The sequence below is a fragment of the Lissotriton helveticus genome, chromosome 8 (genome assembly GCF_964261635.1).
Source record: "Lissotriton helveticus chromosome 8, aLisHel1.1, whole genome shotgun sequence".
NCBI lineage: Eukaryota > Metazoa > Chordata > Amphibia > Caudata > Salamandridae > Lissotriton > Lissotriton helveticus.
In genome coordinates this window covers 1,554,842,697-1,554,857,632 of record NC_136069.1, presented here as the reverse complement: position 1 = coordinate 1,554,857,632, position 14,936 = coordinate 1,554,842,697, and positions in this window count along the sequence as shown.

Here is a 14,936-nt window from a genome sequence, read left to right as displayed (position 1 = left end):
TTTTGGGGGATTACCTGTCACTAACCCAGATTCAGAAGTAGAGTAGGGCGTACTCTATAGGTAAGATTGCGAATCTTGTTAAAACCATTTCAGTGAATAATTAAGAACATTTGTTTTGATTCTCAAGATCATTACCTTATTCACGAGTGTGATTCTTGTTCAGTAGAAATTCTATGCATGTTTTCTCCAGCTCATTTCCATATTCACGAGTGTGATTCTTGTTCTATAAGTAGTTCTATGAATGGTTTATTGGGAATACTTTTAAAGTCACATAAAATAAGGAAATATAAGACACTGATTGTTTAGGTGATTGAAAACCTAGTCCGCTTATGCCTTTGAGCAGTTGATACTGAAGTGAAGTATTATCGCCACAATATAGCGGATCTAAAGAAAGATCAACTAAGAATCTGATTGTCTGAATAAACGCAAGCCACGAAGCTCTTAGGCTAGTTCCTGATAGAAGGACAGAATCTGATGTCCTAATTTACGTCTTTTTGCTAAGGAAAATGCGTGTATTTTTGTTTGTGAGTAACTTTTCCTTTTCAGATCTCTTTCCCCCCGCTTAATCACTTTAATACTCTGTGTAATCATTACAATCAGAGTTAGAGGTATTGAGAGGTGGGCCCCTTATATTATCACTCCAAACCCAGAGGAAGAAGCAACCTGACAGGTTAGGAGTGTGCTCCCATCTTTGAATACTTTTAAGGGCTCCCGTGAGCCCCCCGTAGCTGACGAGCTATTGGAGATGCACCTTCGCGCCCGAGAGGACCACGAAGCCTGTGACTGTTGTTTGGCAGCCTTCTCAGCCACCCCAGAACTGATCTCTACCGATGAGGGATATTATCCCGAAACACGAGCCGTGCCTAGAGGTACTGGAAATACCAAGTACTTGCTTGCATCAACCTTGCTGAAACACTTACAAACTTTTTCCTAACTCTTCAAGTCATACGAACTGCATGTACCAGAATGCAAAGGGGCATTCCCGCGGAGAGGTTAGGAGTGGTCTCCCATCTTTGAATACTTTTAAGGGCTCCCATGAGCCCCCGTAGCTGATGAGCTATTGAAGATTCACCTTCGCGCCCGAGAGGCAACGAAGCCTGTGACTGTTGTTTGGCAGCCTTCTCAGCCACCCCAGAACTGATCTCTACTGATGAGGGATATTATCCCGAAACACAAGCCGTGTCTAGAGATACTGGAAATACCAAGTACTTACTTGCACCAACCTTGGTGAAACACTTACAAACTTTTTCCTAACTCTTCAAGTCATACGAACTGCATGTACCAGAATGCAAAGGGGCGATCCGGCGGAGAGGTTAGGAGTGTGCTCCCATTATTAAATACTTTTAAGGCCTCCCGTGAGCCCCCGTAGCTGACGAGCTATTGGAGATGCACCTTCGCGCCCGAGAGGCAACGAAGCCTGTGACTGTAGTTTGGCAGCCTTCTCAGCCACCCGAGAACTGATCTCTACTGATGAAGAATATTATTCCGAAACACGAGCCGTGTATAGAGATACTGGAAATACCAAGTAATTAGTTGCACCAACCTTGGTGAAACACTTACAAACTTTTTCCTAACTCTTCAAGTCATACAAACTGCATGTACCAGAATGCAAAGGGGCGATCCGGCGGAGAGGTTAGGAGTGTGCTCCCATCTTTGAATACTTTTAAGGGCTCCCGTGAGCCCCCGTAGCTGACGGGCTATTGGAGATGCACCTTCGCGCCTGAGAGGCAACGAAGCCTGTGACTGTTGTTTGGCAGCCTTCTCAGCCACCCCAAAACTGATCTCTACTGATGAGGGATATTATCCCGAAACACGAGCTGTGTCGAGAGATACAGGAAATACCAAGTACTTACTTGCACCAACCTGGGTGAAACACTTACAAACCTTTTCCTAACTCTTCAAGTCATACGAACTGCATGTACCAGAATGCAAAGGGGCGATCCGGCGGAGAGGTTAGGAGTGTGTTCCCATTATTGAATACTTTTAAGGCCTCCCGTGAGCCCCCGTAGCTGACGAGCTATTGGAGATGCACCTTCGCACCCAAGAGGCAACGAAGCCTGTGACTGTAGTTTGGCAGCCTTCTCAGCCACCCCAGAACTGATCTCTACTGATGAGGGATATTATTCCTAAACACAAGCCGTGTATAGAGATACTGGAAATACCAAGTACTTACTTGCACCAACCTTGGTGAAACACTTACAAACTTTTTCCTAACTCTTCAAGTCATACGAACTGCATGTACCAGAATGCAAAGGGGCGATCCGGCGGAGAGGTTAGGAGTGTGCTCCCATTATTAAATACTTTTAAGGCCTCCCGTGAGCCCCAGTAGCTGACGAGCTATTGGAGATGCACCTTCGCGCCCGAGAGGCAACGAAGCCTGTGACTGTAGTTTGGCAGCCTTCTCAGCCACCCGAGAACTGATCTCTACTGATGAAGAATATTATTCCGAAACACGAGCCGTGTATAGAGATACTGGAAATACCAAGTAATTAGTTGCACCAACCTTGGTGAAACACTTACAAACTTTTTCCTAACTCTTCAAGTCATACAAACTGCATGTACCAGAATGCAAAGGGGCGATCCGGCGGAGAGGTTAGGAGTGTGCTCCCATCTTTGAATACTTTTAAGGGCTCCCGTGAGCCCCCGTAGCTGACGGGCTATTGGAGATGCACCTTCGCGCCTGAGAGGCAACGAAGCCTGTGACTGTTGTTTGGCAGCCTTCTCAGCCACCCCAAAACTGATCTCTACTGATGAGGGATATTATCCCGAAACACGAGCTGTGTCGAGAGATACAGGAAATACCAAGTACTTACTTGCACCAACCTGGGTGAAACACTTACAAACCTTTTCCTAACTCTTCAAGTCATACGAACTGCATGTACCAGAATGCAAAGGGGCGATCCGGCGGAGAGGTTAGGAGTGTGTTCCCATTATTGAATACTTTTAAGGCCTCCCGTGAGCCCCCGTAGCTGACGAGCTATTGGAGATGCACCTTCGCACCCAAGAGGCAACGAAGCCTGTGACTGTAGTTTGGCAGCCTTCTCAGCCACCCCAGAACTGATCTCTACTGATGAGGGATATTATTCCTAAACACAAGCCGTGTATAGAGATACTGGAAATACCAAGTACTTACTTGCACCAACCTTGGTGAAACACTTACAAACTTTTTCCTAACTCTTCAAGTCATACGAACTGCATGTACCAGAATGCAAAGGGGCGATCCGGCGGAGAGGTTAGGAGTGTGCTCCCATCTTTGAATACTTTTAAGGGCTCCAGTGAACCCCGTAGCTGACGAGCTATTGGAGATGCACTTGGGCCCCCGAGAGGCAACGAAGCCTCTGACTGTTGTTTGGCAGCCTTCTCGGCCACCCCAGAACTGAGCTCTACTGATGAGAGATATTATCCCGAAACACGAGCCGTGTCTAGAGATACTGGAAATACCAAGTACTTACTTGCACCAACCTTGGTGAAACACTTACAAACTTTTTCCTAACTCTACAAGTCATACGAACTGCATGTACCAGAATGCAAAGGGGTGATCCGGCAGAGAGGTTAGGAGTGAGCTTGCATCGTTGAATACTTTTAAGGGCTCCCGTGAGCCCCCGTAGCTGACGAGCTATTGGAGATGCACCTTCGCGCCCAAGAGGCAATGAAGCCTGTGACTGTTGTTTGGCAGCCTTCTCAGCCACCCCAGAACTGATCTCCACTGATGAGGGATGTTATGCCGAAACACGAGCCGTTTCTAGAGATACTGGAAATACCAAGTACTTACTTGCACCAACCTTGGTGAAACACTTACAAACTTTTTCCTAACTCTTCAAGTCATATGAACTGCATGTACCAGAATGCAAAGGGGCTATCCGGCGGAGAGTTTATGTCAGGACTAGGGCGGCTTGCGGTCTAGGGCCCGCCCCATCCTGTAGGCACATACGCCTGTTCCTGTGCGATCAACCTTTATGTGGTAAAAGTCATACAGTAGCCCCTGGAGGATTGTGGTGGCGCAAATGTTTAAAGATGATGTTCTTGTGTCCTAGTATATTTGTTCTCTTTACTAACTTTTTCCCACTCAGGATGCGTGAGATTTGGCATCGCACGCGAGATGCGTGTGATTTGGCATCTCACGCGAGATGCGTGAGAGTTGGCATGGACGTGCCTACGATGACGTCAGCGGCCGCGCCCAGTTCCCCGTGCTCACTATTCAGCGTCTTTTGGTGATGGAGGAAGAGGATCTTGGGGCTCTGTTTCTCAGTGAGGCCAGCTTTCTTCTTTTGATCGGTGGAGAGTTCTGGGTGCCTGAAGACTTCTACTATGCTCGCTGAGCTGCAGGAGGAGTTTAGAATCTGCTGAGGCTTCTCTTCTTGATCGGCTCCCGGTGAGGCTAGCTTTTGCGGGATTACCTGTCACTAACCCAGATTCAGAAATAGAGTAGGTCGTACTCTATAGGTAAGATTGCGAATCTTGTTAAAACCATTTCAGTGAATTATTAAGAACATTTGTTTTGATTCTCAAGATCATTACCTTATTCACAAGTGTGATTCTTGTTCAGTAGAAATTCTATGCATGTTTTCTCCAGCTCATTTCCATATTCACGAGTGTGATTCTTGTTCTGTAAGTAGTTCTATGAATGGTTTTTTGGGAATACTTTTAAAGTCACATAAAATAAGGAAATATAAGACACTGATTGTTTAGGTGATTGAAAACCTAGTCCGCTTTTGCCTTTGAGCAGTTGATACTGAAGTGAAGTATTATCGCCACAATATAGCGGATCTAAAGAAAGGTCAACTAAGAATCTGATTGTCTGAATAAACGCAAGCCACGAAGCTCTTAAGCTAGTTCCTGATAGAAGGACAGAATCTGATGTCCTAATTTACGTCTTTTTGCTTAGGAAAATGCGTGTATTTTTGTTTGTGAGTAACTTTTCCTTTTCAGATCTCTTTCCCCCGCTTAATCACTTTAATACTCTGTGTAATCATTACAATCAGAGTTGGAGGTATTGAGAGGTGGGCCCCTTATATCATCACTCCAAACCCCGAGGAAGAAGCAACCTGACAGGTTAGGAGTGTGCTCCCATCTTTGAATACTTTTAAGGGCTCCCGTGAGCCCCCCGTAGCTGACGAGCTATTGGAGATGCACCTTTGCGCCCGAGAGGACCACGAAGCCTGTGACTGTTGTTTGGCAGCCTTCTCAGCCACCCCAGAACTGATCTCTACTGAAGAGGGATATTATCCCGAAACATGAGCCGTGTCTAGAGATACTGGTAATACCAAGTACTTGCTTGCATCAACCTTGCTGAAACACTTACAAACTTTTTCCTAACTCTTCAAGTCATACGAACTGCATGTACCAGAATGCAAAGGGGCGATCCCGCGGAGAGGTTAGGAGTGGTCTCCCATCTTTGAATACTTTTAAGGGCTCCCATGAGCCCCCGTAGCTGACGAGCTATTGGAGATGCAACTTCGCGCCCGAGAGGCAACGAAGCCAGTGACTGTTGTTTGGCAGCCTTCTCAGCCACCCCAGAATTGATCTCTACTGATGAGGGATATTATCCCGAAACACAAGCCGTGTCTAGAGATACTGGAAATACCAAGTACTTACTTGCACCAACCTTGGTGAAACACTTACAAACTTTTTCCTAACTCTTCAAGTCATAGGAACTGCATGTTCCAGAATGCAAAGGGGCGATCCGGCGGAGAGGTTAGGAGTGTGCTCCCAGCTTTGAATACTTTTACGGGCTCCCGTGAGCCCCCGTAGCTAACGAGCTATTGGAGATGCACCTTCGTACCCGAGAGGTAACGAAGCCTGTGACTGTTGTTTGGCAGCCTTCTCAGCCACCCCAGAACTGATCTCTACTGATGAGGGATATTATCCCGAGACACGAGCCGTGTCTAGAGATACTGGAATTACCAAGTACTTACTTGCACAAACCTTGGTGAAACACTTACAAACTTTTTCCTAACTCTTCAAGTCATACAAACTGCATGTACCAGAATGCAAAGGGGCGATCCGGCGGAGAGGTTAGGAGTGTGCTCCCATCTTTGAATACTTTTAAGGGCTCCCGTGAGCCCCCGTAGCTGACGAGCTATTGGAGATGCACCTTCGCGCCCGAGAGGCAACGAAGCCTGTGACTGTTGTTTGGCAGCTTTCTCAGCCACCCCAGAACTGATCTCTACTGATGAGGGATTTATCCCGAAACACAAACCGTGTCTAGAGATACTGGAAATACCAACTACTTACTTGCACCAATCTTGGTGAAACACTTACAAACTTTTTCCTAACTCGTCAAGTCATACGAACTGCATATACCAGAATGCAAAGGGGCGATCTGGCGGGGAGGTTAGGAGTGTGCTCCCATCTTTGAATACTTTTAAGGGCTTCTGTTAGCCCGCGTAGCTGACGAGCTATTGGAGATGCACCTTTACGTCCGAGAGGCAACGAAGCCTGTGACTGTTGTTTGGCAGCCTTCTCAGCCACCCCAGAACTGATCTCTACTGATGAGGGATATTATCCCGAAACACGAGCCGTGTCTAGAGATACTGGAAATACCAAGTACTTACTTGCACCAACCTTGGTGAAACACTTACAAACCTTTTCCTAACTCTTCAAGTCATACGAACTGCATGTACCAGAATGCAAAGGGGCGATCCGGCGGAGAGGTTAGGAGTGTGCTCCCATTATTAAATACTTTTAAGGGCTCTCGTGAGCCCCCGTAGCTGACGAGCTATTGGAGATGCACCTTCGCGCCCGAGAGGCAACGAAGCCTGTGACTGTAGTTTGGCAGCCTTCTCAGCCACCCGAGAACTGATCTCTACTGATGAGGAATATTATTCCGAAACACGAGCCGTGTATAGAGGTACTGGAAATACCAAGTAATTACTTGCACCAACCTTGGTGAAACACTTACAAACTTTTTCCTAACTCTTCAAGTCATACGAACTGCATGTTCCAGAATGCAAAGGGGCGATCCGGTGGAGAGGTTAGGAGTGTGCTCCCATCTTTGAATACTTTTAAGGGCTCCCGTGAGCCCCCATAGCTGACGAGCTATTGGAGTTGCACCTTCGCACCCGAGAGGTAACGAAGCCTGTGACTGTTGTTTGGCAGCCTTCTCAGCCACCCCAGAACTCATCTCTACTGATGAGGGATATTATCCCGAGACACGAGACGTGTCTAGAGATACCGGAAATACCAAGTACTTACTTGCACCAACCTTGGTGAAACACTTACAAACTTTTTCCTAACTCTTCAAGTCATACAAACTGCATGTACCAGAATGCAAAGGGGCCATCCGGCGGAGAGGTTAGGAGTGTGCTCCCATCTTTGAATACTTTTAAGGGCTCCCGTGAGCCCCCGTAGCTGACGAGCTATTGGAGATGCACCTTCGCGCCCGAGAGGCAACAAAGCCTGTGACTGTTGTTTGGCAGCCTTCTCAGCCACCCCAGAACTGATCTCTACTGATGAGGGATATTATCCCGAAACACAAACAGTGTCTAGAGATACTGGAAATACCAACTACTTACTTGCACCAACCTTGGTGAAACACTTACAAACTTTTTCCTAACTCGTCAAGTCATACGAACTGCATGTACCAGAATGCAAAGGGGCGATCCAGCCGGGAGGTTAGGAGTGTGCTCCCATCTTTGAATACTTTTAAGGGCTTCTGTGAGCCCGCGTAGCTGACGAGCTATTGGAGATGCACCTTTACGTCTGAGAGGCAACGAAGCCTGTGACTGTTGTTTGGCAGCCTTCTCAGCCACCCCAGAACTGATCTCTACTGATGAGGGATATTATCCCGAAACACGAGCCGTGTCTAGAGATACTGGAAATACCAAGTACTTACTTGCACCAACCTTGGTGAAACACTTACAAACTTTTTCCGAACTCTTCAAGTCATACGAACTGCATGTACCAGAATGCAAAGGGGCAATCCGGAGGAGAGGTTAGGAGTGTGCTGCCATCTTTGAATACTTTTAAGGGCTCCCGTAAGCCCCCGTAGCTGACGAGCTATTGGAAATGCACCTTCGCGCCCGAGAGGCAACGAAGCCTGTGACTGTTGTTTGGCAGCCTTCTCAGCCACCCCAGAACTGATCTCTACTGATGAGGGATATTATCCCGAAAGACGAGCCGTGTCTAGAAATACTGGAAATACCAAGTACTTACTTGCACCAACCTTGGTGAAACACTTACAAACTTTTTCCTAACTCTTCAAGTCATACGAACTGCATGTACCAGAATGCAAAGGGGCGATCCGGCGGAGAGGTTAGGAGTGTGCTCCCATCTTTGAATACTTTTAAGGGCTTCCTTGAGCCCCCGTAGCTGACGATGTATTGGAGATGCACCTTCGCGCCCGAGTGGGAACGAAGCCTGTGACTGTTGTTTGGCAGCCTTCTCAGCCATCCCAGAACTGATCTCTACTGATGAGGGATATTATCCCGAAACACGAGCCGTGTCTAGAGATACTGGAAATACCAAGTACTTACTTGCACCAACCTTGGTGAAACACTTACAAACTTTTTCCTAACTCTTCAAGTCATACGAACTGCATGTACCAGAATGCAAAGGGGCGATCCGGCAGAGAGGTTAGGAGTGTGCTCCCATCTTTGAATACTTTTAAGGGCTCCCGTGAGCCCCTGTAGCTGACGAGCTATTGGAGATGCACCTTCACGCCCGAGAGGCAACGAAGCCTGTGACTCCCACCCCAGAACTGATCTCTACTGATGAGGGATATTATCCCGAAACACGAGCCGTGTCTAGAGATACTCGAAATACCAAGTACTTACTTGCACCAACCTTGGTGAAACACTTACAAACTCTTTCCTAACTCTTCAAATCATACGAACTGCATGTACCAGAATGCAAAGGGGCGATCTGGCGGAGAGGTTAGGAGTGTGCTCCCATCTTTGAATACTTTTTAGGGCTTCTGTGAGCCCCGTAGCTGACGAGCTATTGGAGATGCACCTTCGCGCCCGAGAGGCAACGAAGCCTGTGACTGTTGTTTGGCAGCCTTCTCAGCCAGCCCAGAACTGATCTCTACAGATGAGGGATATTATCCCGAAACACGAGCCGTGTCTAGAGATACTGGAAATACCAAGTACTTACTTGCACCAACCTTGGTGAAACACTTACAAACTTTTTCCTAACTCTTCAAGTCATACGAACTGCATGTACCAGAATGCAAAGGGGCGATCCGGCGGAGAGGTTAGGAGTGTGCTCCCATCTTTGAATACTTTTAAGGGCTCCCGTGAGCCCCCGTAGCTGACGAGCTATTAGAGATGCACCTTCGCGCCTGAGAGGCAACGAAGCCTGTGACTGTTGTTTGGCAGCCTTCTCAGCCACCCCAGAACTGATCTCTACTGATGAGGGATATTATCACGAAACACGAGCCATGTCTAGAGATACAGGAAATACCAAGTACATACTTGCACCATCCTTGGTGAAACACTTACAAACTTTTTCCTAACTCTTCAAGTCATACAAACTGCATGTACCAGAATGCAAAGGGGCGATCCGGCAGAGAGGTTAGGAGTGTGCTCCCATTATTGAATACTTTTAAGGCCTCCCGTGAGCCCCCGTAGCTGACGAGCTATTGGAGATGCACCTTCGCGCCCGAGAGACAAGTAGCCTGTGACTGTAGTTTGGCAGCCTTCTCAGCCACCCGAGAACTGATCTCTACTGATGAGGAATATTATTCCGAAACACGAGCCGTGTATAGAGATACTGGAAATACCAAGTAATTACTTGCACCAACCTTGGTGAAACACTTACAAACTTTTTCCTAACTCTTCAAGTCATACGAACTGCATGTACCAGAATGCAAAGGGGCAATCCGGAGGAGAGGTTAGGAGTGTGCTGCCATCTTTGAATACTTTTAAGGGCTCCCGTAAGCCCCCGTAGCTGACGAGCTATTGGAAATGCACCTTCGCGCCCGAGAGGCAACGAAGCCTGTGACTGTTGTTTGGCAGCCTTCTCAGCCACCCCAGAACTGATCTCTACTGATGAGGGATATTATCCCGAGACACGAGCCGTGTCTAGAGATACTGGAAGTACCAAGTACTTACTTGCACCAACCTTGGTGAAACACTTACAAACTTTTTCCCAACTCTTCAAGTCATACAAACTGCATGTACCAGAATGCAAAGGGGCGATCCGGCGGAGAGGTTAGGAGTGTGCTCCCATCTTTGAATACTTTTAAGGGCTCCCATGAGCCCCCGTAGCTGACGAGCTATTGGAGATGCACCTTCGCGCCCGAGAGGCAACGAAGCCTGTGACTGTTGTTTGGCAGCCTTCTCAGCCACCCCAGAACTAATCTCTACTGATGAGGGATATTATCCCGAAACACAAACCGTGTCTAGAGATACTGGAATTACCAACTACTTACTTGCACCAACCTTGGTGAAACACTTACAAACTTTTTCCTAACTCGTCAAGTCATATGAACTGCATGTAGCAGAATGCAAAGGGGCGATCCGGCAGGGAGGTTAGGAGTGTGCTCCCATCTTTGAATACTTTTAAGGGCTTCTGTGAGCCCGCGTAGCTGACGAGCTATTGGAGATGCACCTTTACGTCAGAGAGGCAACATATCCTGTGACTGTTGTTTGGCAGCCTTCTCAGCCACCCCAGAACTGATCTCTACTGATGAGGGATATTATCCCGAAACACGAGCCGTGTCTAGCGATACTGGAAATACCAAGTACTTACTTGCACCAACCTTGGTGAAACACTTACAAACTTTTTCCTAACTCTTCAAGTCATACGAACTGCATGTACCAGAATGCAAAGGGGCGTTCCGGAGGAGAGGTTAGGAGTGTGCTCCCATCTTTGAATACTTTTAAGGGCTCCCGTAAGCCCCCGTAGCTGACGAGCTATTGGAGATGCACCTTCGCGCCCGAGAGGCAACGAAGCCTGTGACTGTTGTTTGGCAACCTTCTCAGCCACCCCAGAACTGATCTCTACTGATAAGGGCTATTATCCCGAAAGACGAGCCGTGTCTAGAAATACTGGAAATACCAAGTACTTACTTGCACCAACCTTGGTGAAACACTTACAAACTTTTTCCTAACTCGTCAAGTCATATGAACTGCATGTACCAGAATGCAAAGGGGCGATCCGGCGGAGAGGTTAGGAGTGTGCTCCCATCTTTGAATACTTTTAAGGGCTTCTGTGAGCCCGCGTAGCTGACGAGCTATTGGAGATGCACCTTTACGTCCGAGAGGCGACGAAGCCTGTGACTGTTGTTTGGCAGCCTTCTCAGCCACCCCAGAACTGATCTCTACTGATGAGGGATATTATCCCGAAACACGAGCCGTGTCTAGAGATAGTGGAAATACCAAGTACTTACTTGCACCAACCTTGGTGAAACACTTACAAACTTTTTCCTAACTCTTCAAGTCATACGAACTGCATGTACCAGAATGCAAAGGGGCGATCCGGAGGAGAGGTTAGGAGTGTGCTCCCATCTTTGAATACTTTTAAGGGCTCCCTAAGCCCCCGTAGCTGACGAGCTATTGGAGAAGCACCTTCGCGCCCGAGAGGCAACGAAGCCTGTGACTGTTGTTTGGCAACCTTCTCAGCCACCCCAGAACTGATCTCTACTGATGAGGGCTATTATCCCGAAAGAAGAGCCGTGTCTAGAAATACTGGAAATACCAAGTACTTACTTGCACCAACCTTAGTGAAACACTTACAAACTTTTTCCTAACTCTTCAAGTCATCCAAACTGCATGTACCAGAATGCAAAGGGGCGATCCGGCGGAGAGGTTAGGAGTGTGCTCCCATCTTTGAATACTTTTAAGGGCTTCCGTGAGCCCCCGTAGCTGACGAGCTATTGGAGATGCACCTTCGTGCCTGAGAGGCAACGAAGCCTGTGACTGTTGTTTGGCAGCCTTCTCAGCCACCCCAGAACTGATCTCTACTGATGAGGGCTATTATCCCGAAAGACGAGCCGTGTCTAGAAATACTGGAAATACCAAGTACTTACTTGCACCAACCTTGGTGAAACACTTACAAACTTTTTCCTAACTCTTCAAGTCATCCAAACTGCATGTATCAGAATGCAAAGGGGCGATCCGGCGGAGAGGTTAGGAGTGTGCTCCCATCTTTGAATACTTTTAAGGGCTTCCTTGAGCCCCCGTAGCTGACGAGCTATTGGAGATGCACCTTCGCGCCCGAGAGGCAACGAAGCCTGTGACTGTTGTTTGGCAGCCTTCTCAGCCACCCCAGAACTGATATCTACTGATGAGGGATATTATCCCGAAACACAAACCGTGTCTAGAGATACTGGAAATACCAACTACTTACTTACACCAACCTTGGTGAAACACTTACAAACCTTTTCCTAACTCTTCAAGTCATACGAACTGTATGTACCAGAATGCAAAGGGGCGATCCGGCGGAGAGGTTAGGAGTGTGCTCCCATTATTAAATACTTTTAAGGGCTCCCGTGAGCCCCCGTAGCTGACGAGCTATTGGAGATGCACCTTCGCGCCCGAGAGGCAACGTAGCCTGTGACTGTAGTTTGGCAGCCTTCTCAGCCACCCGAGAACTGATCTCTACTGATGAGGAATATTATTCCGAAACACGAGCCGTGTATAGAGGTACTGGAAATACCAAGTAATTACTTGCACCAACCTTGGTGAAACACTTACAAACTTTTTCCTAACTCTTCAAGTCATACGAACTGCATGTTCCAGAATGCAAAGGGACGATCCGGCGGAGAGGTTAGGAGTGTGCTCCCATCTTTGAAAACTTTTAAGGGCTCCCGTGAGCCCCCATAGCTGACGAGCTATTGGAGTTGCACCTTCGCACCCGAGAGGTAACGAAGCCTGTGACTGTTGTTTGGCAGCCTTCTCAGCCACCCCAGAACTGATCTCTACTGATGAGGGATATTATCCCGAGACAAGAGCCGTGTCTAGAGATACTGGAAATACCAAGTACTTACTTGCACCAACCTTGGTGAAACACTTACAAACTTTTTCCTAACTCTTCAAGTCATACAAACTGCATGTACCAGAATGCAAAGGGGCGATCCGGCGGAGAGGATAGGAGTGTGCTCCCATCTTTTAATACTTTTAAGGGCTCCCGTGAGCCCCCGTAGCTGACGAGCTATTGGAGATGCACCTTCGCGCCCGAGAGGCAACGAAGCCTGTGACTGTTGTTTGGCAGCCTTCTCAGCCACCCCAGAACTGATCTCTACTGATGAGGGATATTATCCCGAAACACAAACAGTGTCTAGAGATACTGGAAATACCAACTACTTACTTGCACCAACCTTGGTGAAACACTTACAAACTTTTTCCTAACTCGTCAAGTCATACGAACTGCATGTACCAGAATGCAAAAGGGCGATCCGGCGGGGAGGTTAGGAGTGTGCTCCCATCTTTGAATACTTTTAAGGGCTTCTGTGAGCCCGCGTAGCTGACGAGCTATTGGAGATGCACCTTTACGTCTGAGAGGCAACGAAGCCTGTGACTGTTGTTTGGCAGCCTTCTCAGCCACCCCAGAACTGATCTCTACTGATGAGGGATATTATCCCGAAACACGAGCAGTGTCTAGAGATACTGGAAATACCAAGTACTTACTTGCACCAACCTTGGTGAAACACTTACAAACTTTTTCCTAACTCTTCAAGTCATACGAACTGCATGTACCAGAATGCAAAGGGGCGATCCGGAGGAGAGGTTAGGAGTGTGCTTCCATCTTTGAATACTTTTAAGGGCTCCCGTAAGCCCCCGTAGCTGACTAGCTATTGAAAATGCATCTTCGCGCCCGAGAGGCAACGAAGCCTGTGACTGTTGTTTGGCAGCCTTCTCAGCCACCCCAGAACTGATCTCTACTGATGAGGGATATTATCCCGAAAGACGAGCCGTGTCTAGAAATACTGGAAATACCAAGTACTTACTTGCACCAACCTTGGTGAAACACTTACAAACTTTTTCCTCACTCTTCAAGTCATACGAACTGCATGTACCAGAATGCAAAGGGGCGATCCGGCGGAGAGGTTAGGAGTGTGCTCCCATCTTTGAATACTTTTAAGGGCTTCCGTGAGCCCCCGTAGCTGACGATGTATTGGAGATGCACCTTCGCGCCCGAGTGGGAACGAAGCCTGTGACTGTTGTTTGGCAGCCTTCTCAGCCATCCCAGAACTGATCTCTACTGATGAGGGATATTATCCCGAAACACGAGCCGTGTCTAGAGATACTGGAAATACCAAGTACTTACTTGCGCCAACCTTGGTGAAACACAAACTTTTTCCTAACTCTTCAAGTCATACGAACTGCATGTACCAGAATACAAAGGGGGGATCCGGCAGAGAGGTTAGGAGTGTGCTCCCATCTTTGAATACTTTTAAGGGCTCCCGTGAGCCCCCGTAGCTGACGAGCTATTGGAGATGCACCTTCGCGCCCGAGAGGCAACGAAGCCTGTGACTCCCACCCCAGAACTGATCTCTACTGATGAGGGATATTATCCCGAAACACGAGCCGTGTCTAGAGATACTCGAAATACCAAGTACTTACTTGCACCAACCTTGGTGAAACACTTACAAACTCTTTCCTAACTCTTCAAGTCATACGAACTGCATGTACCAGAATGCAAAGGGGTGATCCGGCGGAGAGGTTAGGAGTGTGCTCCCATCTTTGTATACTTTTAAGGGCTTCTGTGAGCCCCGTAGCTGACGAGCTATTGGAGATGCACCTTCGCGCCCGAGAGGCAACGAAGCCTGTGACTGTTGTTTGGCAGCCTTCTCAGCCACCCCAGAACTGATCTCTACTGATGAGGGATATTATCCCGAAACACGAGCCGTGTCTAGAGATACTGGAAATACCAAGTACTTACTTGCACCAACCTTGGTGAAACACTTACAAACTTTTTCCTAACTCTTCAAGTCATACGAACTGCATGTACCAGAATGCAAAGGGGCGATCCGGCGGAGAGGTTAGGAGTGT